The sequence below is a fragment of the Rutidosis leptorrhynchoides genome, chromosome 7, assembly GCF_046630445.1.
Source record: "Rutidosis leptorrhynchoides isolate AG116_Rl617_1_P2 chromosome 7, CSIRO_AGI_Rlap_v1, whole genome shotgun sequence".
In the NCBI taxonomy this organism is placed as follows: domain Eukaryota; kingdom Viridiplantae; phylum Streptophyta; class Magnoliopsida; order Asterales; family Asteraceae; genus Rutidosis; species Rutidosis leptorrhynchoides.
The window spans coordinates 135,084,998-135,111,380 of NC_092339.1; positions in this window are offsets into that span (position 1 = coordinate 135,084,998).

Below are 26,383 nucleotides of genomic sequence, written 5' to 3' on the forward strand. Positions count from 1 at the left end.
AAAGGGGGGTTTTTACCGTTTAATGACCGGTTTGTCAATTTTAAAACTTTAGTCGCAGTTAAAACCAAATGTAAAATAATAAATACAAGACTTAATTTAAAGTGTAAAGTAAATAACGATAATGAAATTGCGAATAATAAAAGTGCGATAAAATAAACTTGCGATAATTAAAAAGTACAATAATTAAAAGTGCAATTAAATATAATAACAATAAAAATGCGATAATTAGAAGTGCAATTAAATATAAAATAAAGGAAATTAAATATGAAATAAAAGAATTATGCTTATTTAAACTTCCGTAATCATGATGTTTGACGTGTTGATTTTAGTTTTATTGCCCATGGGTTAATTGTCCTTTGTCCTGGATTATTTAATATGTCCATACGGATTTGTCCATAATAGTCCATCAGTCATAAATATAAAGAGCGAAAGCCTTCGTCAAATTATTCTTATTCCCGAAGTCAAATATTCCAACTAATTGGGGATTCGAATTGTAACAAGGTTTTAATACTTTGTTTAATGAATACACCAGGTTATCGACTGCGTGTAAACCAAGGTTTTACTACTTTGTTAAAAATTACACCAATTACCCTTGAATGTAATTCACCCCTGTTTCAACAAGTCTATTAACTATTAATCCAGTTCCGTATCCGGTAAAATGAACAATAATTCGTACTTATAAATATCCCGCCCATCGTGTCCGATTAAGCGTATGTGGTTATATATAAATACGTCGAATTATAAGTTTGTATATTAAATTAACAAGGTATTGTTTAGTTAATATAAAACCCATTAATAGCCCATAGTCTAATTTCCACAAGTGTCGTTCTTTTGTCCAAACCCCAATTATGGTACAAAGCCCAATTACCCAATTTTAGTGATTAGCCCAACATCATGATTACTTCGAATTAAATAAGCATAATAATAACTTAGCTACGAGACATTAATATAAAAAGGTTGAACATAACTTACAATGATTAAAAATAGCGTAGCATTACACGGACAGAATTTCAACTTACACCCTTACAACATTCGCTAACGTACCCTTATTATTAGAATTATAATTAAAATCAAAATTAAAATATAAATAAATATAAATATTACGATATAGATAGAGAGATGGATGGATTTTTGGTGATTTTTGCGATCAGAATTCGTTTGCTTTTATAGGGATTTTCAAAACTTGGGGCTCCACGACTCGCGGCCCTTTTGGCCTTCAAACTCCGCGAGTCGCGGAGTTTGCTTTTACAGCTCACACGAGTTTGGCTCTTTGTTTACCGACGGTTTTATAAATAAATATAATATATTAAATAATTATAAGAATTATTTAAATATTATATTATATTTATGTGCATAGTTGACTTGTAATTTTTAGTCCGTTGCGTTGAGCGTTGAGAGTTGACTCATGTCCCGGTTCCGGATTTTCGAACGTCCTTGCGTACAATTTTATATTTTGTACTTTGCGTTTTGAATCTTGTACTCTTGTAATTTCGAGACGTTTCTTATCAATAATTGGAACCTCTTTGATTGTCTTTTGTACTTTTGAGCTTTTTGGTCGTTTGCGTCTTCAATTCGTCGAATCTGTCTTTTGTCTTCACCTTTTATTATTTAAACGAATATCACTTGTAAATAGAACAATTGCAACTAAAAGCTTGTCTTTCTTGAGGAATAATGCTATGAAATATATGTTCGTTTTTAGCATTATCAAATATTCCCACACTTGAGCGTTGCTTGTCCTCAAGCAATATCGTCTTGAAATACTAGAATCACTTCTTTATTCTTCACACTTTGTACATCAGTGATTTCTATACGGTGGTATAAATAATGGTAGTAACGATATGGTTTACAGTCCCACATGACTATAAAAATTTAGATCCATTATGGAAATTGGATCTTTATGAAAACATTTGATCTTTTGAAAATTAAATCTAGTTTTTACCCTAGATAAGTTTTCCGGAATAACCCTTTACCGGTGTTTGCAAAATATTTTTGTGGGTTTGGTGGGTTTCAGATTTGAAAATTTTAGCTCAAAACTTATGGTTTTGTGTCACCCACTTGCTAACCTTGTATTAGGAAAGCAACACGTCCAGTTTACTTGTCCCGTATATTACCTTTCGGTAAACTACCGTCCGGTTGTAAAGGAAAGCGTTGAACAAGCAACTGTTAAGGCAATGTCCCCTGACATGCTTTTAATTATGGTCTATAACATGTCGGACGCAATTACTATCCTTGGTAGGAGCAATAGTAAAGCTCACCCTTATAATTTTTCGGTCTGGCACAAGGTCCTGTCTTTGACCACTATGCAATCACCGTTCTTACGGTTGACACCCGATTTGGTTCAGGTGACCTAATGAATTCCAGGTGAATTCCTAGGATTTTACGTTCAATGTTAATGAACGCATTGAAAATAGGGTTTTCAGAAAACAAATCGGTTTGTAATTTTGATCAAAATATTTTCTCGTTTAAGCTCGAGTTTAGATATCATCGAATTCCATGAGTTTGTAATTCTCAATCTTTAAGGTCAATCTCAAGGATTGAGTAATATCAGTCTTAGAAGCTGATTTTTGATCTTTTAAGGAGATTATCCTTTCTGGGGATCTGATTCATTAGTCTTATCCAGCTAATTTGCATGGTGCCCCCCCATTTTACGAGATAAATCCTTCTCATGGTTGGGATAAATCTGACCACTTGGCGACCCTGTTTAATGCTGAGGTCCGTGGATTTCCTGCTGATTTTAGTGATGACTTTTCTAGATTTTTCGTCAACCTACAGCTGGTCTGGATGACAACTTCTTGACCTAAATCAAGAAGCGCGTGTCTTTTTCGGAAGACTTTACTTCCTTTTAATGATGGAATTGATTCATCGTGTAGATCCATCTTTCTTACAGTAAATCAGGTAAAACTTTTTAGTTTAGTCCAAAGCAAAAGTATTTTCAGTTATTTGTACAAAAATATGTGATATATGTTTTGAATAACTTGGAGAATTTTCCCACACTTGGCTTTTATTTTCCTTTTTATCGTCCTCTATTCCATTTTAAATGAATTTTAACATTTTGGTTTGTTTCTCAATTTATGTCCTTTCCGAGGTAACAATAATTTCGGTGTTAAAACCTAGTTTTATCGTTCATAAATATGTATAAACATGATTTTGAGTTCATTTAATTGAAAATTTTGAAAAATTTTACTAGAATTGGGTAGTCAGTATATAAGACTAGGGCTGTTCTTTATTATCAGAGAGCACTAGATTCTAATACAACTACTGCTTTACTAGTATTTTTAATGGTAACCAAGTGTTTAAGATAAAAATTTTAAAATCCGAAAGAATTTAACCCCTTCCCACACTTAAGATCTTGCAATGCCCTCATTTGCAAGAAATCAGTAACAATTTAAATTATTGAGGGTGATTTGTGTGAAAATGATTAAATTTTTACCAAAGTTTCCAAATATATTGGCGTTTGTTTTCTGAATGATAAATGGTGCACATCATTTGTTCATTCCGTCTCGTTGTTATTTCATATATATTTTGCATCTTGTCGTCAAAATTAGTTGCTTTTGCTGAACTTAATGCCAGTCTTTGAAAATGCGTTGTTTTACCCTGTTGTGTACATAAGATAAACTGCAAACATATATACATATTTTTGAAGTTTGGTATATTACCCCACATTCAAAAATTATTAAAATCTAAGAATAAAAGTTAGAAAATTATAAAAACTATTACAATATTAACATAAGTATTAAACGTATCAATATTACAAATTACAAAATAAATAAAACTAAGTAGACTAGGGATGATACTGATACCAATAGGGGTTCCAAGCATAACCATATGTGCTATAGAATGCTTCGGCAGGGTTATACGTAGGATACGGTGGCTGCATCTCTATAGACCAGGGAGGGAAGATGGGTTTTGGTGTAGGAATATAGTTTCTACCTATATGTTGGCAATGAGCTATGATTTGGTTCTGATGACCTTGCCAATCTTCAAATGCTCTCTGTCTAGCATTTTCGTACTCCTGTGAAGCTATAAACCTTTGCATTTCTTGCATCTCATTTCCCCCTCCTACATTACCTTGCTGTTGGTTTCTCTCAACCTGTGGATGTCTACCATGGTATGGTACTTCGGCGTTATTTCGCCTCTTCAAAACTTTGGCACCATGGTATACATTTAAACCTATAGTATCGCGGGGTTCTGGTTCTTCGACTAATAATCCCCCCCGACTTATATCCACACCGAGATATTCAGCAATCAAAGTAATAAAAATACCACCTCCTATTATGCTATGCGGTCTCATCCCCCGAACCATAGCTGATAAATAATAACCCACACAATACGGTATACTTACAGCGCTTTGTGGGTCTCGAATACACATATGGTAAAACAAATCCTATTCATTTACCTTTTCCTTGTTCTTACCCCTTTGTGTAATCGAATTAGCTAAAAACCTATGAATTACTCTTAATTCAGCTCTATCTATATCCAAATAAGAGTAATTTCCCCCTTTGAAACGGTGATGGCTTGTCATTTGACTCCACACACCGTGTGTATCAAAATTTTCATCTATCTTTCTACCATTTAGTATCAACCCTCTACAATCGGCAGATGCTAACTCCTCAGGCGTATATATACGTAAAGCCTGAGCCATGTCTAGTAAAGACATGTGGCGCATCGTACCGCCTAACAAAAATCTAATAAAAGAACGATCGGTTAAACTAGCTACCCGATCATTCAACTCTATACTACACAACAATTCTTCACACCATACTTTATATACAGGTCTACGCATGGTGAATAAACGTACCCAGTCATTAAAAGTAGAATTACCATACCTCTGTACAAGTAATTCCCTAATTGGCCCGGCCAATTCTACAGCTTCTAAGGGTCCCCATTCTATGACCCTAGGTACCTCAACAACTTTAGAATGAAGCGTATGCAACCCCCTTTGATACTTTGGATAATCTATCCAAAGTCTGTCAAATCTCAGGTTCGGATGCAAATCTTCCAAGTGCATATCAGAAAATGTCATGACTGGATGAGGTATATCCTGCTTGTAGTAGTTATCCACCTCCTGTTGTTCCGCATTCTCAGCAGGAGCATTGCGAGATTGGGATGAAGATTCACCCCTTTCAGTCTGCAAAACACATCAAACACAATTTTTGTGCATCCAAATATGCATTAGTGTCAGCAAAATCATCAATCAAAATAATTACAATGACATGATCAATTTATATCAAACTTAAGCTTATTTTCACATTTTTATCAAATCTACACTTTTTCAAATAAGCATATACGAAAATGTTCGCCAAGTTCATAAGCATTTAACTCAAATAACATGTCAAAATAATCATTACTAGCAATTAAACAAGTTTCAAATGGCATTATCTTTCAAAAATCAAGTTCATGAATTTTTAGACTTGAAAAAGTTCACTTTAATTCTCAAAATCATGTTTAGGCTCAAAGTTTGGATCATTTAACTACCTAAACATGTTACACTACTTAATTTAGCAACAATTCATGACAAAAATCGGCCATAACCTGTTTATATCAAAAAGCCCCAAATTTGCTCAAGAACACAAACCCTAGATTACTCAAAATTTGAAGTTTAATGCTTCTAATCATGTTAAATAGCATCAATCTAGGTTATACAAGCATAATATATAAACAATTTAAGCATAATTACACTAAAAAGCATCAAAAAGAAATTGGGGAAAAATTGCTCAAGAACACTAATTTTCGGATTAAATGGTGTTTAGGTGTAGAAATTTACCGTTTTTCTTGAGTAATTCCTTGATAGCATCCTTCTCAACATGATTTTAGTAAAAGATTTGATGATTAACGGTTAAAAATTGTGATTTTGGGGTGTATTTTTCGGATTTTTCGCGCAGGTTTTTCTCTGTTTTTTTTTTCTGTGTTGGAACTGATCAGTTTGATCAGTTATATTTTTTTCTGTATTTTTGTCCTCCCGCGACTCGCGGTGAATTACCCTTCAAACTCCGCGAGTCGCGGAGTTTGCTTTTTTTTTTTTTAACATCTTATATTAATTAAAACAATTAAGTAATTAATTTTAAAATTTTGTTTCCCTTGTTATTTAGGACGAGGTCGTTTCGGATCGATGTCCTAGTCCGTCCCTCGACAAAATTTTAAAATTTGTCTTTTTGGTAGCGATTGTTTTTAAAGCTAAGATTTTTGGGTTTTTTTAATGTTTTTGGCATACTTTAATTCAATAAGATTAAAAATAATGATAATAAAAGTTCTCGTCCCTCCCTTGGGTAAAGCAATTTCGGTTTAAAGACCTAGTCTTCAACTTACGACGAATTTTAAAAATCATATTTTTAACTTAATGAGATTAAGTAAATTTTTGTTTTTAAATTCACACAATTTAAATATAAAATTCAAAATTAATATTAAAAATTCATACCAAACTTACAATTTAAAATGCATAAAATTAAAAATTCTTATTTTAATAATTAAAAATTCACACCAAACTTAATTTAAAAATTCATATTATAAATTCACACCAAACTTATATTAATTTTTCAAATATTTACAATTTTAAATATATTGTTTTTACAAAGTTTACAATATTAATTTAAGATTTAAATATTAATTTTAAAAACATGGTAAAAATAAAATTAAAAATCTTTTTGGCTTTTTATCCCACTTTAATCAATCAAATATTATCAAAAATATGCGCCCCTCTTTTCGGTAAAGTAATTTCGGTTCCAAGACCTAATTTAACTCATGACGAATTTTTGAAATATTTTGGATTGATTGATTAAAGATATTTATACCTTAAGAATAAACGTTAAATTGCGTAGTGATGTAATAAATTTTTGAATGATATCAATAATTTCGGTCGCCAAACCTAATTTTATTCAATACCAATTTAATACTTTATAGCGAACAAATTAGCGTTTATTATCAAAAGGTTAAAAATAAAAAAAATAAAAATAAAAACTGTACAGACATACCTGTGAAATAGATTTCTTAGTTATATGATCTATCCCATTCATAAGATAGTCGGTTTAATTGGTTTTCCATGGCTACATAGGCGTAACCTTGAGCATTCAGTGTCTTTTCTTCTAAACATATGAACGGTCCGTCTCTACATAGAGTAATAAATTCGGTGTTTGAATAGGTTTGATTATTTCAACATTTACCTCCATGTGACCATTTTCCGCATTTGTGACATCTTTCTAGGTGTCGTGCTCTTCTTTTCGCTGCGGATTTTGATTTTCCTTTACCAAATTGTAACTTATTATCTTCGCATCTGGATTCTTTTCTAACTCCGTCCATTCTTTCTCTGATTACTGATACTAATTCACTCGGAAGTATGTCATTATTACGTTTAGTGATCAAAGCGTGTAGCATTAGACCATGGTTTAGTTCACAGGCAGTCTTCATTTTGTAAAAACCTAAAAAAAAATAAAAATTCAGAATGGGGGGAGAAGACTAGTTCTTTAGGGTCTGCTAGGGAAAGACCATTCGGGTTCCATTTTCGAGAACTACACGAAAATAGACAATCTAACTCTAACAGAAATACATAAACCCCTTGATTCTCCCCACACTTAGTTGGCTGTGGTATCGAAATTGTGATTAACATTATTTTCAATTGAATCATCAACAACTTGTATATCTTTGACTTTTACTTCAATCCATTTATTGATTTCCTTCGTAACTTTCACAAATTCAACTAACATTGCCTTTTCTTTTGACGATAAATTGGATATTAATCGGTTATATAACTTAAAGTTTCCTTTAATCTTAGCATCGTGAATCCGTTTATAAAGTTTCTTCGTTGAACTGTTAAAAATGGATTCATCTAATTTCGTATCATCAACGGCATTCTTTGTGATTGGATCATCATTAAGTGTTTCTTCATCTTCCCCACACTTATGCGTTTTTATTGGTCTAACAGTTTTGGTTTGTGGAGATCTAAACTTTCGGTTCACAAAGGTGATCGATTTATCACCATCCCTTAGTGTTATTCTACCTTCTCTTACATCAATGAATGCCTCGGTGGTTGCTAAAAATGGGCGACCTAGAATTAGAGGAATATCAAGGTTTTCCTCCATATTAATCACTATGAAGTTTGCAATAAAGGTCAAACTTCCCACGTTAACAAGTAAATTATCTGCTATTCCAACCGGGTGTTTAATGGTTTGGTCAAATGATTGAACACCTATTTTGGTTGGTTTTAATTTACCCATGCCTAATCTTTTGTATAAGGAAAGAGGCATAATATTTGCACTTGCTCCTAAATCTGCGAGTCCATTATATACAACACCATCATTAAGTAAGCAAGAAATGATAAATTCACCCGGGTCTCCTGCTTTAGTAAGTCGAGTTGGTTTGTAAACCTTTTTTGGGTGTTCTTTCCTTGGTTCTTTCATTTCTATTTGAATTTCTTGTTCACATTTTTCTTCGTTTCTTGGAATGGGAGGTTTGTATAGGAATTCTTCTTCATCACTCAAATTTGAATCCTCCATATATTCCACTTTTGATTTTTCATATGTTGTTGATAACATATTTATGTTTTCATTTTGAAGGTTTTCTTGGGTGGTGAAATTATGATTAACTTCATTGTCAACTTCCATCGGACCATGTATGTAATGTTTAACTCTGTGACCATTAACTTTAAATTCAATCCCATTTGAATTTATTAATTCTATCGTTCCGTATGGGAAAACTCTTTTGACTATGAATGGTCCAGACCATCTTGATTTCAATTTTCCAGGAAATAGCTTGAATCGTGAATTGAAAAGAAGAACTCTGTCTCCTTCTTTAAATTCTTTTGAACTTCTGATTCTTTTATCATGCCATTTCTTCGTTCTTTCTTTATAGATTAACGAATTTCCGTATGCTTCATGTCTTAATTCTTCTAATTCATTTAGTTGACTTAATCGTAGACGTCCGGCTTCATGTAAATCAAGATTACATGTCTTCAAAGCCCAAAATGCTTTGTGTTCAATTTCTACTGGAAGATGACATGCTTTTCCATAAACAAGTCTAAAAGGTGTGGTTCCAATTGGAGTTTTGTAGGCTGTTCTAAAAGCCCAGAGTGCATCCTCCAATTTAATGGACCATTCCTTCAGATTTGATCCTACGGTTTTCTCTAGAATACGTTTTAATGCTCGGTTGGTATTTTCAACTTGTCCACTTGTTTGTGGATGATATGCGGTGGAGATTTTATGAGTTACTCCATATCTTTTAAGAACTTTCTCAAGTTGATTATTACAGAAATGAGTACCCCGATCACTTATTAAAGCTTTCGGTGTTCCAAACCTTGCAAAAAGATGTTTTAAAAAGTTGACTACAACTCGTGCATCGTTAGTTGGGAGAGCTTGTGCTTCCGCCCATTTAGATACATAATCAATGGCTACGAGTATATATAGATTATTATGAGATTTTGGAAATGGACCCATAAAGTCAATACCCCAAATGTCAAATACTTCACATACTTGGATGACATTTTGTGGCATTTCATCACGTTGACTTATTTTTCCGGCCCTTTGACATGCATCACAGGATTTGCAAAGAAGGTGTGCGTCTTTGTAAATTGTAGGCCAATAGAATCCAGCATCATAAACTTTTCTTGCTGTTAGTTGAGGCCCATAATGCCCTCCTGTTGGTCCTGTGTGACAATGGTTTAATATTTTAATAGCTTCATCTCCAAATACACATCGGCGTATTATTCTATCGGGACAACTTTTAAACAGATGTGGATCTTCCCAGAAATAGTGTTTTATATCACTGAAGAATTTTTTTCGTCTTTGGTACGATAATCCTTTTTCAAGGAATCTACAAACTAAGTAGTTTGCATAGTCTGCAAACCATGGAATTTCATTATAATCTATCTTCAATAGATATTCATCAGGAAAGTTGTCTTGTATGGCCGATTCATTTAGAACTTCTAATTCGGGATTTTCAAGACGAGAAAGATGATCAGCGGCGAGATTTTCTGCTCCTCTTTTATCTCGGATTTCAATATCAAACTCTTGTAAGAGTAAGATCCAACGGATTAATCTTGGTTTAGCATCTTGTTTTGAAAATAGGTATCTAAGAGCAGAATGGTCGGTATAGACCACCGTTTTTGCTAGAACGAGATATGATCGAAATTTGTCAAAAGCAAAGACAATAGCAAGGAGTTCTTTTTCAGTAGTTGTATAGTTCGTTTGTGCTCCTTGTAACGTCTTACTAGCATAATATATAGGTTGAAATCGTTTTTCAATCCTTTGTCCTAAAACGGCTCCCATTGCAAAATCACTTGCATCGCACATTAGTTCAAATGGTAGATTCCAATTTGGTGTTATCATGATCGGTGTATTAGTGAGTTTCTCTTTAAGAATATTAAAAGATTTGATACACTCATCTGAAAAGATGAATGGAGCATCCTTTTCTAGGAGTTTATTCATAGGAGTGGCAATTTTAGAAAAATCTTTTATGAAACGTCGGTAAAAACCGGCATGCCCTAGAAAACTCCTAACTCCTCTAACATTGGTGGGATGTGGAAGTTTAGCAATTACATCTACTTTAGCTCTATCCACTTCAATTCCTTCTTTTGAAATTTTATGTCCAAGAACGATGCCTTCTTTAACCATGAAATGGCATTTCTCCTAATTAAGTACTAGATTTGATTGTTCGCATCTAATAAGCATTCGTTCAAGATTAGCTAGACATGTTTCAAATGTATCACTGAAGACTGAAAAGTCATCCATGAAAACTTCCATGCATTCTTCTATCATGTCGTGAAAAATCACCATCATACACCTTTGAAAGGTTGCAGGGGCGTTGCAAAGTCCAAATGGCATGCGTTTGTAAGCAAAAGTACCATAAGGGCACGTGAATGTGGTTTTCTCTTGATCTTCGGGTGCTATTGGAATTTGAAAATATTCGGAAAATCCATCTAGAAAACAATAGTAACTATTCCCGGCTAATCTTTCCAACATTTGATCTATGAAAGGTAGGGGAAAGTGATCTTTTCTGGTGGCGTCATTTAATTTTCTATAATCAATACACACACGCCATCCTGTTACAGTCCTAGTAGGAATAAGCTCATTTTTCTCATTTGTAATGACAGTCATGCCACCCTTCTTAGGCACGCATTGAACTGGGCTTACCCATGGACTATCAGAAATTAGATATATCAAACCTGCATCTAGCAGTTTAATAATCTCTTTCTTAACTACATCTTGCATATTAGGATTTAGTCTTCGTTGGCATTGCACATACGTTTTATGACCTTCTTCCATAAGGATTTTATGTGTGTAATACGAAGGACTTATTCCTTTAATATCATGAATCTTCCATGCAATGGCTGGTTTATGAGCTTTCAACACAGAAATGAGTTGTGATTTCTCATTTACAGTAAGAGAAGACGATATTATTACAGGTAATTCAGATTCACCATGTAAATAAGCGTATTCCAAATGGTTTGGAAGTGGCTTTAACTCTAATTTCGGTGGTTCTTTTATCGATGATTTATATCGATATCTGTCTTCTTCTTTTAGCAATTGAATTTCTTCTGTTGTTGGTTCATATCCATTAGCTATAAGTGTAGCTAACATTTCAGCTTCATCAATTGGTTCATTACCTTCTCCTAAAGAACATTCTCCTGTTCCTTGTAATTCTGGAAATTCTTCTAATAATTCTGCATGTGCATCTATAGTTTGAATATAATAACATGTATCATCTGCAGATTGTGGTTGTTGCATTGCTCTATCAACTGAAAAGGTAACACTCTCATCCTCTATACTTAGGGTCAATTTTTTACCGAACACGTCTATCATTGCTTTAGCCGTGTTTAAGAATGGTCTTCCTAATATGAGAGGAACTTGAGAATCTTCTTCCATGTCCAAAACAACAAAATCTACTGGAAATACTAAAGTACCAACTTTAACTAGCATGTTCTCCATTATCCCTCTAGGATATTTTATTGATCTATCGGCTAGTTGTATGCTTATTCTGGTTGGTTTTAATTCTCCAAGGTCTAGTTTAGCGTATAGTGAATATGGCATTAGATTTATACTAGCACCTAAGTCTGCCAATGCTTCTATTGAACTAAGACTACCCAGAAAACATGGAATTGTGAAACTTCCTGGATCAGATAATTTTTCTGGTATCTTATTCAACAGCACTGCTGAACAATTAGCATTCATAGTAACAGCCGAGAGTTCTTCCATTTTCTTTCTATTTGAGATTAGATCTTTCAAGAATTTAGCATATCTAGGCATTCCTGAAATCACATCAATGAAAGGAAGATTTACATTTATCTGTTTAAACATATCCAAGAATTTAGATTGCTCGGCTTCAAGTTTCTCTTTCTTCATTTTACTCGGGTAAGGAAGTGGTGGTTGGTATGGTTTAACATAAGGTTTAGCCTTAACTGTGTTATCTTCATTAACCTTTTCAACTACCGGTTCTTTTTCCTTATCTTGATCAGGTTGTGGTTCTTGTGGAGTAGGAATAGCTTCATCAGAAGTTACAGGTATTTCAGGTGGTTTAAGTGTTGTACCACTTCTTGTGGTAATGGCTTTAGCTGTTTCATTCCGGGGGTTAGCATTTGTATCACTAGGTAGACTTCCCGGTTTTCTTTCACCTATTAACCTTGCTAGGTTACTTACTTCTTGTTCCAGATTTTGAATAGAAGCTTGTTGATTTCTAAATGCTTGAGCATTTTGTTCATTGGTTTGTTTCTGAGATGTGAAAAACTGCGTTTGAGTTTCAACTAGCTTCGTCATCATATCTTCTAAATTCGGCTTTTTATCATCGGTTTGTTGTGGTGGTTTGTTTTGAAAATTAGGTCTTTGCTGATTATAAGTATTATTGGATACTTGTTGATTGCTAGGACCTTGTTGGTTGTTGTATGGAATATTTCGGTTATAATTCTGGTTTTGATTGTAAATCGGTCTTGGCGGTTGATAATTATTCTGATAATTATTTCCAGGCCTTTGGTTTATGTATGAAATATTCTCTCTTTGTTCCATTGTTAATTCAATACTGAGACAATCTTTTGTCAAATGTGATCCTCCACACTGCTCACAACTAATTCGTATTGAGTGAATATCTTTAGTCATCTTTTCCATTCGTCTCTCCACAGCATCTATCTTTGCGGAAATGGAATCTAAGTAATGGCTAGAATCGGCTCTAGATGCTTTAGATGATCTAACGATGTCTTTTTCTTGGTGCCACTCATGTGAGTGGGAAGCAGTGTTATCAATAATTTTGTAAGCATCAGTTTCGGTTTTCTTCATAATAGAACCACCAGCTGCTATATCTATGTCTTTCCTTGTAGTGATGTCGCATCCTTGGTAGAATATTTGTACTATTTGACAGGTGTCTAAACCATGTTGCGTACATCCTCTTAACAACTTTCTATATCTTGTCCATGCCTCATATAGAGTTTCATTTGGTTTCTGTGTGAACGTAACAATTTCTGCTTGAAGTCTTACGGCTTTAGATGCAGGAAAGAATTGTTTAAGAAATTTTTCAACTAAAACGTCCCATGTATCGATCGTCCCTTCAGGTAACGATTCCAACCAATCTTTGGCTTCTCCCTTTAAAGTCCAGGGAAATAACATGAGATATATCTGTTCATCCTCCACTTCTCGGATTTTAAATAGTGTGCAGATCCTATTAAAGGTACGTAAATGTTCATTTGGATCTTCCTTCAGCGCACCACTAAATTGGCATTGATTAGTCACCATGTGTAGAATTTGTCCTTTGATTTCATAATCTGGCGCATTAATGTCTGGATGAGTAATTGCGTGACCTTGGCCAGTGCGTTTAGCTCTCATTCGGTCTTCCATACTTAAAGGTTCCAGATTCTCCATAATTGAATTTGTTGAATCAGAATCACTAGAGGATTCTGATTTAATGGTTCGTTCCTCAACAATCTCTGTTTGAATGATTGGTGGTTCCGGAGGAAAGTTTAGTGGTTCAGGATCTACGAATCGTTCCTGAATATTCTCTGGATTCTCAATTGTGAGGTCGGGTTCAAAAAATGGATTATCGAAAATTTGAACTGAAGTACTTGGTCGACTGGATGACGATTCTAAAGAAAAATCAACGGCAGTAATATTTGCTAAATGTCTTGATCTAGTTACAGGTGGTGAACGTACAAAAGGTGGTGAACGTCTTGCTCGGTGCATTCACTGAATATCCTATTAGTTTTTAAAAGGAAAGAAAAATTATAATAAGTTATCCAATCAATAGACTTTTCTGATTTTGCCCACGTTTCGAATAGCCAAAAGATGCAGCAGAGGGGCAGGATTCGTTTGGTCTCAATATAATTGAGGACTGTTTGGCTCCAATAACCCGGTCCACGTACAAATCCAACTATTACTACGAACCAGAAAATTTTGATGTCTATCAATTTAACCACTTAAAATAAATTTTCGTAATTTTAAGAAAATTAGATAAGAAGTAGAATAAAAATCTATGTCCTAAAACTAGAATAGCGAGAAATAAGAAAGAAAAAGAGTTCGTCGGAAAAAGATCGAAAAAGAAAAATGGTTGAAAAATAAAAGGTGACGAAAAAAAAAATAAAAGAAACTTATAAAACTTAAAAACACTTGACTAACCTAACCTTATTACTACCACTAACTTAAAATTATAATCACAAATTGAGATTACTAATTGGAATGATAATTGATACATAGGTAAAAGTCGTCTAAAAATATTAAAGCTTACAGGAAAAACTAAATCCCAAATGGAAATAACTTAAAAAGAAGCTAAAACTTAAAAAGGCGTCGCAAAATTCTAAAGCACCTAAATCTTAGTCTAAAGAAAAAGCACTTAAGGAATTCTACGGCAAAGCCTAAAAATCTAGAAGTAAAAATAACTATGGCAAAAACTAAGTTTAAAACTAAATATGAGCGAAAAATACAAAAGTTACGCTAAAACAATTAAAAAGGGACAAAATATAAAAATATACAAAAAGTTGTAAAAATTACAATTTTTATAAAAATATTATTTTTATATTATTTATTTATTAAAACTATTAATTTTATAAATTAATTAAACTAATTAATACTAAATACATAAATTAAATAAAAAGAAAAAGTAATAATAAAACTAATAATAATAATAATAATAATAATAATAATTAGGGTTAAATAATAATAATAATTAATAAATACCCGTAATTAATGCTGAATTAGGGTTCTGTCGAGTGTCAGAAAAGCTCCACGAGTCGCGGTATTCAAAGCATCAAACCCCGCGAGTCGCGGGGTTCCAAATTTCAACTCAGGTACAGTTTAAATTGACGCTTTTTTTTCTGTTTATAATTTTTCTGTTTATATAAAAAAAATATGTGTATAATAAAAACTTATATTTAAAACAAAACTAGAATAAAAAATAGACTACTTTATAATTTTAAAAAATCTAAAAGCTAGATATATATATATATATATTTTTCGTTTTTTTATATTTAATAAATATATTTATAAAATAAATTAAATAAAACTTATATTTTTACAAACTAAAGAAACTTTATAAAACTTAAATATTTAACAAAATCCTAAAAATATTTATATTTTTGTTTTTCTTTTTATATTTTCGAATATTTAAAACGTATTTTTATAAAAACGAATTTTAATAAAAGTAAACTAAAAATCTTTTTTTTTTATTAGCGTTGCGCTTCCGGCGTTTAAGAGTTGTCCCCGGCAGCGGCGCCAAAAATAACTTGATGTTTCGCGAGGTGTATATAAAATAGCTATTATTTTATCAAGGAAATACTATTAAATACGATACAATTTTACACAAGATATTTATTTATTTAGAGAATGGATATACTTAAACCTTGCTACAACACTTATAGGCAGTGTACCTAATCGTACAGTAGTGTAGTTTTTAGTAAGTCCGGTTCGTTCCACAGGGAATCTTTTTAAACAAAGCTTAACGCTATATTAGTTTACTTTTATAAAAATACAAATATATATATATATATATATATAAGTAATATTATTATTATAAAGGGGGGTTTTTACCGTTTAATGACCGGTTTGTCGATTTTAAAACTTTAGTCGCAGTTAAAACCAAATGTAAAATAATAAATACAAGACTTAATTTAAAGTGTAAAGTAAATAACGATAATGAAATTGCGAATAATAAAAGTGCGATAAAATAAACTTGCGATAATTAAAAAGTACAATAATTAAAAGTGCAATTAAATACAATAACAATAAAAATGCGATAATTAGAAGTGCAATTAAATATAAAATAAAGGAAATTAAATATGAAATAAAAGAATTATGCTTATTTAAACTTCCATAATCATGATGTTTGACGTGTTGATTTTAGTTTTATTGCCCATGGGTTAATTGTCCTTTGTCCTGGATTATTTAATATGTCCATACGGATTTGTCCATAATAGTCCATCAGTCATAAATATAAAGAGCGAAAGCCTTCGTCAAATTATTCTTATTCCCGAAGTCAAATATTCCAACTAATTGGGGATTCGAATTGTAACAAGGTTTTAATACTTTGTTTAATGAATACACCAGGTTATCGACTGCGTGTAAACCAAGGTTTTACTACTTTGTTAACAATTACACCAATTACCCTTGAATGTAATTCACCCCTGTTTCAACAAGTCTATTAACTATTAATCCAGTTCCGTATCCGGTAAAATGAACAATAATTCGTACTTATAAATATCCCGCCCATCGTGTCCGATTAAGCGTATGTGGTTATATATAAATACGTCGAATTATAAGTTTGTATATTAAATTAACAAGGTATTGTTTAGTTAATATAAAACCCATTAATAGCCCATAGTCTAATTTCCACAAGTGTCTTTCTTTTGTCCAAACCCCAATTATGGTACAAAGCCCAATTACCCAATTTTAGTGATTAGCCCAACATCATGATTACTTCGGATTAAATAAGCATAATAATAACTTAGCTACGAGACATTAATATAAAAAGGTTGAACATAACTTACAATGATTAAAAATAGCGTAGCGTTACACGGACAGAATTTCGACTTACACCCTTACAACATTCGCTAACGTACCCTTATTATTAGAATTATAATTAAAATTAAAATTAAAATATAAATAAATATAAATATTACGATATAGATAGAGAGATGGATGGATTTTTGGTGATTTTTGCGATCAGAATTCGTTTGCTTTTATAGGGATTTTCAAAACTTGGGGCTCCGCGACTCGCGGCCCTTTTGGCCTTCAAACTCCGCGAGTCGCGGAGTTTGCTTTTACAGCTCACACGAGTTTGGCTCTTTGTTTACCGACGGTTTTATAAATAAATATAATATATTAAATAATTATAAGAATTATTTAAATATTATATTATATTTATGTGCATAGTTGACTTGTAATTTTTAGTCCGTTGCATTGAGCGTTGAGAGTTGACTCATGTCCCGGTTCCGGATTTTCGAACGTCCTTGCGTACAATTTTATATTTTGTACTTTGCATTTTGAATCTTGTACTCTTGTAATTTCGAGACGTTTCTTATCAATAATTGGAACCTCTTTGATTGTCTTTTGTACTTTTGAGCTTTTTGGTCGTTTGCGTCTTCAATTCGTCGAATCTGTCTTTTGTCTTCACCTTTTATTATTTAAACGAATATCACTTGTAAATAGAACAATTGCAACTAAAAGCTTGTCTTTCTTGAGGAATAATGCTATGAAATATATGTTCGTTTTTAGCATTATCAGGTGGTTGGTATGGTTTAACATAAGGTTTAGCCTTAACTGTGTTCTCTTCATTAACCTTTTCAACTACCGGTTCTGTTTCCTTATCTTGCTCAGGTTGTGGTTCTTGTGTAGTAGGAATAGAGTTATCAGAAATTACAGGTGGTTTAAGTGTAATACCACTTCTTGTGGTAATGGCTTTAGCTGTTTCATTCCGGGTGTTAGCATTTGTATCACTAGGTAGACTTCCCGGTTTTCTTTCACCTATTAACTTTGCTAGGTTGCTTACTTCTTGTTCCAGATTTTGGATTGAAGCTTGTTGATTTCTAAATGCTTGAGCATTTTGTTCATTAGTTTATTTCTGAGATGTGAAAAATTGAGTTTGAGATTCAACTAGCTTCGACATCATATCTTCTAAATTTGGCTTTTTATCATCGGTTTGTGGTGGTTTATTTTGAAAAATAGGTCTTTGCTGATTATAAGTATTATTGGATACTTGTTGATTGCTAGGACCTTGTTGGTTGTTGTATGGAACATTTCGGTTATAATTCTGATTTTGATTGTAGATTGGTCTTGGCGGTTGATAATTATTTTGATAATTATTTTCAGGCCTTTGGTTCATGTATGAAACATTATCTCTTTGTTCCATTGTTTGTTCAATACTGAGACAATCTTTTGTCAAATGTGGTCCTCCACACTGCTCACAACTAATTCGTATTGAGTGAATATCTTTAGTCATCTTTTCCATTCATCTCTCGACAGCATCTATCTTTGCGGAAATGGAATCAAAGTCATGGCTAGAATCGGCTCTACCTGCTTTAGATTATCTAACGATATCTTTTTCTTGATGCCACTCATGTGAGTGGGAAGCAGTGTTATCAATAATTTTGTAAGCTTCAGTTGCGGTTTTCTTCATAATGGAACCACCAGCTGCTATATCGATGTCTTTTCGTGTAGTGATGTCGCATCCTTGGTAGAATATTTATACTATTTGATAAGTGTCTAAACCATGTTGCGGACATCCTCTCAATAACTTTCCAAATCTTGTCCATGCTTCATATAGAGTTTCATTTGGCTTTTGCGTGAACATAACAATTTATCCTTGAAGTCTCACGGCTTTAGATGCCGGAAAGAATTGTTTAAGAAATTTTTCAACTAAAACGTCCCATGTATCAATCGCCCCTTCAGGTAACGATTCTAACCAATCTTTGGCTTCTCCCTTTAAAGTCCAGGGAAATAACATGAGATAGATCTGTTCATCCTCCACTTCTCGGATTTTAAATAGTGTACAGATCCTATTAAAGGTATGAAGATGTTCGTTTAGATCTTCCTTCGGCGCACCACTAAATTGGCATTGATTAGTTACCATATGTAGTATTTGTCCTTTGATTTCATAATCTGGCGCATTAATGTTTGGTTGAGTAATTGCATGACCTTGGCCAGTGCGTTTAGCTCTCATTCGGTCTTCTATACTTAGAGGTTGTAGATTTTCCATTATTGGATTTGTTGAATCTGAATCACTAAGGGATTCTGATTTAATGGTTTCTTCCTCGACAATCTCTGGATGAGTGATTTGTGGTTCAGGAGGAATGATTAGTGGTTCAGGATCTCTGAGTTATCCCTGAATATCCTCCGGATTCTCAATTGTGAGGTCGGGTTCAAAAAATGGATTATCAAAAATTTGAATTGGAGTACTTGGTCGACTGGATGACGATTCTAAAGAAAAATCAACGGCGACAATATTGGCTAGATGTCTTGATCGAGTTACAGGTGGTGAACGTATGAAAGGTGGTGAACGTTTTGCTCGGTGCATTCACTGAATATCCTATTAGTTATAAAAGATAAAAATTATATAAGTTATCAAATTAATAGACTTTTCTGATTTTGCCCACGTTTCGAATAGCCAATAGATGCAGCAGGTAGCCAGGACCCTTTAAATCGGAAGCCCACAACTCGCCACTAACAAATCCAACTATTACTACGAACCAGAAAATTTTGGATGTCTATCAATTTAACCGCTTAAAATAATTTTTCGTCGAAGTTTAAAGAAATTTTAGAGAAGAAATAGAAAATTCTATGTCCTAAAAACTAGAGCATCGAAATGAAAAAGAAAAAGAGCACGTCGAAAAACGTCGAAAAATAAAAGGTCGAAAAATAAGTGTCGAAAAACAAATAGTCGAAAAATAAAAATAAGAAAATAAAGCGTCAAAACTTAAAAGTCTAAAAACTAAATATTAAAACTTACGTCTAAAGGTATTAAAGCTTAAAAGAATTCTAAATCCAAAACGGCAATAACTTAAAAAGTCACTAAAATCTATTAAATATTAAAGCGATGAGCGACGTCGTAAAATTCTAAAGCACCTAATCTTAATCTAAAGAAAAAGCACTTAAGGGATTTTACGGCAAAGCCTAAAAATCTAGAAATAAAAATAACTATGGTAAAATACTAAGTTACGAACTAATTACGAACGAAAAATTACAAATTACGAATTAAATGATTAAAATATACAATTTATAAAAATAGACTTAAAGTTATAAAAATACAATTTTACAAAAATATTATCTTTATATTATTATTTTATAAAAGTATTAATTTAAATATTAATAAAACTAATTATAACTAAAAAATACAAAATAAATAAAATAAAACTAATTAATATAATAATTAACCCTAATTAGGGTTTAATAATAATAATAATAATTAAATTATACTCCGTAATTAATGCAGTACCAAGTTCAGACCAGGCGTGTCAGGTTAGGTCATGCGGTCGCATGGTTTTAACTCTTCTGGGCCATGCGATCGCATGGATTGTGGATCCAGGCCAGCTGATGGGCTGCTACAGTTGGGCCCGATTATTTTTACTTACTTTTTTTCTGTTTTTAATTTATATAAAATATTTATATAAGTAAAAACATATATTTTAAAAACTACCTATTAGTTTTTGTAACTAAAAAAATACAAACTTTTAATTTTTTAAAAAAAACGTAAAAATATATAGTAATATATATATATTTATTTTTCTTTTTCTTGTTTTTATATTTTTGATATTTAAAACGTATTTTTACAAAAGTAAATTAAGACTTAATAAAAATCTTTTTTACATATATATATATATATATATAGCGTTTCGCTTAAAGGGTCTCTGGCAGCGGCGCCAAAAATACTTGATGTGTGCAGAGGTGTATACGAAATAGTTATATTTTTACTACGAAATACTATTAAATACGATACAATTTTACACAAGTTATTTATTTATTTATAGAGTGGATATACCTAAACCTTGCTACAACACTTATATGCAGTGTACCTAATCGTACAGTAATGTAGTTTTTAGTAAGTCCGGTTCGTTCCACAGGGAGCTAGCCAAGTTTAACGCTATATTTTTAAAACTATATTTGTATATAAATATATAAGTAGTATTATTATTATAAAAGGGGGTTTTTACCGTTTAATGACTGGTTTGTCGATTTTAAAACTTTAGTCGCAGTTAAAACCTAATGTAAAAATATTAAATATAAATACAACTTAATTTAAAGCGTAAAATAAATGACAATAATTTAAGTGTGATAAATTAAAGTGCGATAAATAAAATGACGATAAATGAAATTGCGATAATTAAAAAGTACGATAATTAAAAGTGCGATAAGATATAAAATAAAGGAATTATGCTTATTTAAACTTCCGTAATCATGATGTTTGACGTGTTGATTTTAATTTATTACCATGGATTAATTGTCCTTTGTCCTGGAATGTTTGATATGTCCATACGGTTTTGTCCATAATAGTCCATCAGTCATAAATATAAAGTGCGAGGATCTTCGTCAAATTATCCTTATACCCGAAGTCAAATATTCCAACTAATTGGGGATTTGAACTGTAACAAGGTCTTAATACTTTGTTTAACGAATACACCAGGTTATCGACTGCGTGTAATCCAAGGTTTCAATACTTTGTTAAAAGTTACACCAATTACCCTTGAATGTAATCCACCCCTGTTTCAACGAGTCCATTAACTATTAATCCATTCCCGTGTCCGGTAAAATGAACGATAATTCGTATATATAGATATCCCGCCCACCGTACCTGATTAAGCGTATGTGGTTATATGTGAAGACCCGTCCTAATCCATCCGGACGAAGTCCATATTGATTATAAATGATTCATAACAGTTGATTACATCGCGAGGTACTTGACCTCTATATGATACAATTTTTACAAACATTGCATTCGTTTTTGAAAAGACAATCTTTCATTACATCGAAAGTTGACGACATGCATACTATCTCATAATATATCCAACTATAGTTGACTTAATAATAATCTTGATGAACTCAACGACTCGAATGCAACGTCTTTTGAAATATGTCATGAGTGACTCCAAGTAATATCTCTAAAATGAGCAAATGCACAGCGAAAGATTTCTTTCATACCTGAGAACAAATATGCTTTAAAGTGTCAACCAAAAGGTTGGTGAGTTCATTAGTTTATCATAAATAATCATTTCATAATTTTAATAGACCACAAGATTTCATATTCCCAATTCTCATAAATAAACGTCACATGCATAGAGACAAAAATATCATTAATATGGATTGAACACCTGGTAACCGACATTCACAATATGCATATAAGAATATCCCCATCATTCCGGGATCCTCCTTCGGACATGATATAAATTTCGAAGTACTAAAGCATCCGGTACTTTGGATCGGGCTTGTTGGGCCCGATAGATCTATCTTTAGAGTTCGCGTCAATTAGGGTGTCTGTTCCCTAATTCTTAGATTACCAGACTAAAAAAGGGCATATTCGGTTTAATAATCCAACCATAGAATGTAGTTTCGATCACTTGTGTCTATTTCGTAAAACAATTATAAAAGCAGCGCATGTATTCTCAGTCCCAAAAATATATATTGCAAAAGCATTTAAAAAAGGAGCAAATGAAACTCACTCTACAATATTTTGTAGTAAAAATATTCATACGACGATACGGAACAATGCAGGGTTGGCCTTGAATTCACGAACCTATATCATTTGTATATATATTAAAACGTATCCTTGTAATTGAACAATTATATGTATATATATTATTTTTAATGATATAATTTTTATATTATAAACTTATGTATGTATATATATATATATATATATATATATATATATATATATATATATATATATATATATATATATATATATATATATATATTCATTTAAAAATGATTTTTATATTCGCTTTGTTATATTAGTATATTTATAAATATATGATTAGTACTTTATTTAGAACCGATAGTTTGTTATAAGTAGATATTTTTCTAAGTAATGTTCATAATAATAATATTGACCTAAATGAAATTTTAATATATATAATAACTTTAATAAAAAGAAAATGTTAATTTTTGATAAAAATAGTTTTAATAAAAAAAAACATTATTAATAATCTTATTAATGACAAAAAGGATAATATTGCTAATAATACTTATGATAATAATAATAATAATATTAATGATAATAACTTAATACTAATACTAATGAAAATAATAATAATAATAATAATAATAACACAATTAATAATAAGAATGATAATAAAATTAACAATTATGGAACTTCTACCTCAAAGGAAATGGATTTTACAAAAAATTTGCCACCAGTCAGGATTGATCCTAGGACCCCTCGTTTCTACAACCACCACCCAACCATTCGTCTGTTATAGTTTTTCTGAGTTTAATTCCCTTTAAATGTTTATAACCCGTTTCTTATCTGTTTCTCCGTTCTCCTTCACAATTCGAACAGCAATTAACATAATCCAATCAACTCAGCGAATTATTCAATTGTTCTAAGATTTGTAATTTAATATAAACGATTTGTTTGAGGTGTTTGATATTAACAGAAAACGTTTTAAATAAATTAAAAAAAAACTTGTTGTATCGTGTAAAAAAAATTGATGAACTCATCATCTGATTTTGAAATTGAGAACGATTTGTAATAAGGTTACAACACAAATTGTATTTCAATTTATCCCTAGAAACTTTTTCAGTCATCAATTAATCCAAAAGCTTTTAAACAAATTCGAATTTCTCAAAACCCAATTCGTTTGACTTTTTAATCTATAACTTTGACTCGAAAATTTGTAATCGATATTAAGAATTGAGCTAAGAAACTTTGCAGAAAGTTTTAGTGAAACATTCCTAACAACTTCACATTATTACATTTTGAAATTTTATACGAAATCTTGATTTTAGAAAAAATGGAACACGAACAGGGGTAATGAGTTGAAGAGAAAAATAAATTAAATAAACACTTCTATTTCAATTATACAGATAGATAGATGGTTAAGAGTAATTGTAATTTATAATGATAGAAAATCGAATAGCTGTCTCAATACTATGAATTTAATCGATTGTTTTTAAAGAGGAGAAAGAGGTCGACAGTTTCCATAAATAAAAAGAAAGAAGAATAAAATATATAAAGCAGATAGGGAGATTTAACAGGTATTGTTTGATTCCTGAAAAGAGATCGACTGGTGGGCAGATAGAAACAAGAAGCGGATAAATTTAGATAATGACATAACCTGATTCGATTTTTAAGTTTACAGCTATATCAGTTTTTTTTATAATGAATATATATAAATATCTTTAATAATAATAACTCTATAAATAATAATAATACTCTATAATTAATAATAGTACTAATAATAATTATTTTTATAATATTTATAATACTAATAAGTAATGATAATGATATTAACTATAAAATTGATAATAATAATCTTATTCATGATAATAATACTATTTGTATTATTTATGATAATAATAATACTTATAAAGATAATAATCATAATACTAATTAAATTTTTGCTATTAATTACCATAACAATGCTTGTTAATAATGATAACAATAATATTATAACACCTTACATGTAAAAAATTTCATATCTATATAATATATATTGAAAATAATAATTTAACAAGTAGTGATATTAATATTAATGTTAATAATAATAATGGAAGTAATAATAACTTTAGTAATACAATCATATTTTAAACTTGTAATTAATTTGATGTGATATTTAATTGGTATGTAATATATATATTACATAATATCTTTTATTTATTAATTATTATTTCTAGGATTACATTATATTATAAATCATATATATTTATATATAGATTTACTTTTAATAACAACTTAATGATTCTGTTTTATTATTTTTCATTTTCATTTATATATATATATATATATATATATATATATATATATATATATATATTTTAATTACATATTTACTTACAAAACAAATTGTTCGTGAATCATCGAGAATAGTCAAAGGTCAAATGAATACATAAACACAGTTCACAGTTTTTGAGGGTTCAACTTTACAAACTTTGCTTATCGTGTCGAAATCATACAAGAATAAAGTTTAAATTTGGTCGTAAATTCCCGGGTCATCACAGTACCTACCCGTTAAAGAAATTTCGTCCCGAAATTTGAGTGAGGTCGTCATGGCTAACAATAAATATGTTTTCCTGAAGAATATGAGCTGATAAATAGAGTTTTATCATTATTGAATAATACAGATAAAATAATTCGATTATTCGAAGAGTACGAATGAAGCTATTACAAAAGAGTGAAATGAATAAATGAAGTTTCGTTTTAACTTCTGACGTTGTCTAGGTTGAATTCTGGAATTCAAGGGATATAAAGAAAATCTTCGAAATCTAAAAGATTTGATTCTTCGACGAATAAGGAAATTAAGATCTCTATAATTAAATACGGTGATCTGCCTCGATTACTCTGTCTGATATTTCCATTACAAATTAAATTCTTCTGTTCAATTATTCTCATCATTCCTATACTTTCTTTCTTAGTTCATACATCCAAACGATTATAAAAGAAAAATGCTTAATCCAATTCTGATCCTTGTCCTCATCCTTACTATCGCAACAATCATTCTCCTTTTTCAACTTCCACCAGAGGAATCTACTTTCTTCTACTTTGCCCTTGGGGTTATAATATTTTTAATTCTCCCGTGTCTTTATGTTGCGATTAACATTGATATACACGGTTTGTAATTTATGTGTTGTTATCGGGCTTTATATTTCCCCTTATATTTCAATGTCCCCAAATTCTGTTTCCTATAATCATTGTCATCTACAGTTAATACTCCCTCCTATTTGCTGCGATTTATACTCCAATTTCTATTTTAGAGCTTTGTCCCTTCGGTTCTTCTTCTGGCGATTTGGCATCTCTTGTAATGGTCCAGAATTCGCAGATATAAGTTTCAGAATGAACATTGTTAATGTTCTAAATGTGAAGGGACGTAATAGCACGATTTGATTTGTCAAATTACCAGATTCACAGAGAATAGAACTATCAAGAATATACTTTCTTGATATGTTCAGAAGTTAAGCAGAATGACAGAGTTATGTAACATGGCACACGATGACGTTATAATATGTGAATCATCACGTTCCATTAGAAACTCAGCATGACTTACTGTAATATAATCACGTTGATCAAGTGTCATTATATCATAGTAACTCATGCTTCAGTTCCCAACACTACTTCAAAAACATTCATAATTCAAACTCGAATTTTTTAAAGAAATTTAGAAACTAAAATGGTTTCCTTTATGATGTAATACGGATAGCACGAAGAGATACCTAATTTCGGACAAGAAGATTTATGAAAATATCCTCAGAAATATCGAAGATATTTATGATGATATTTT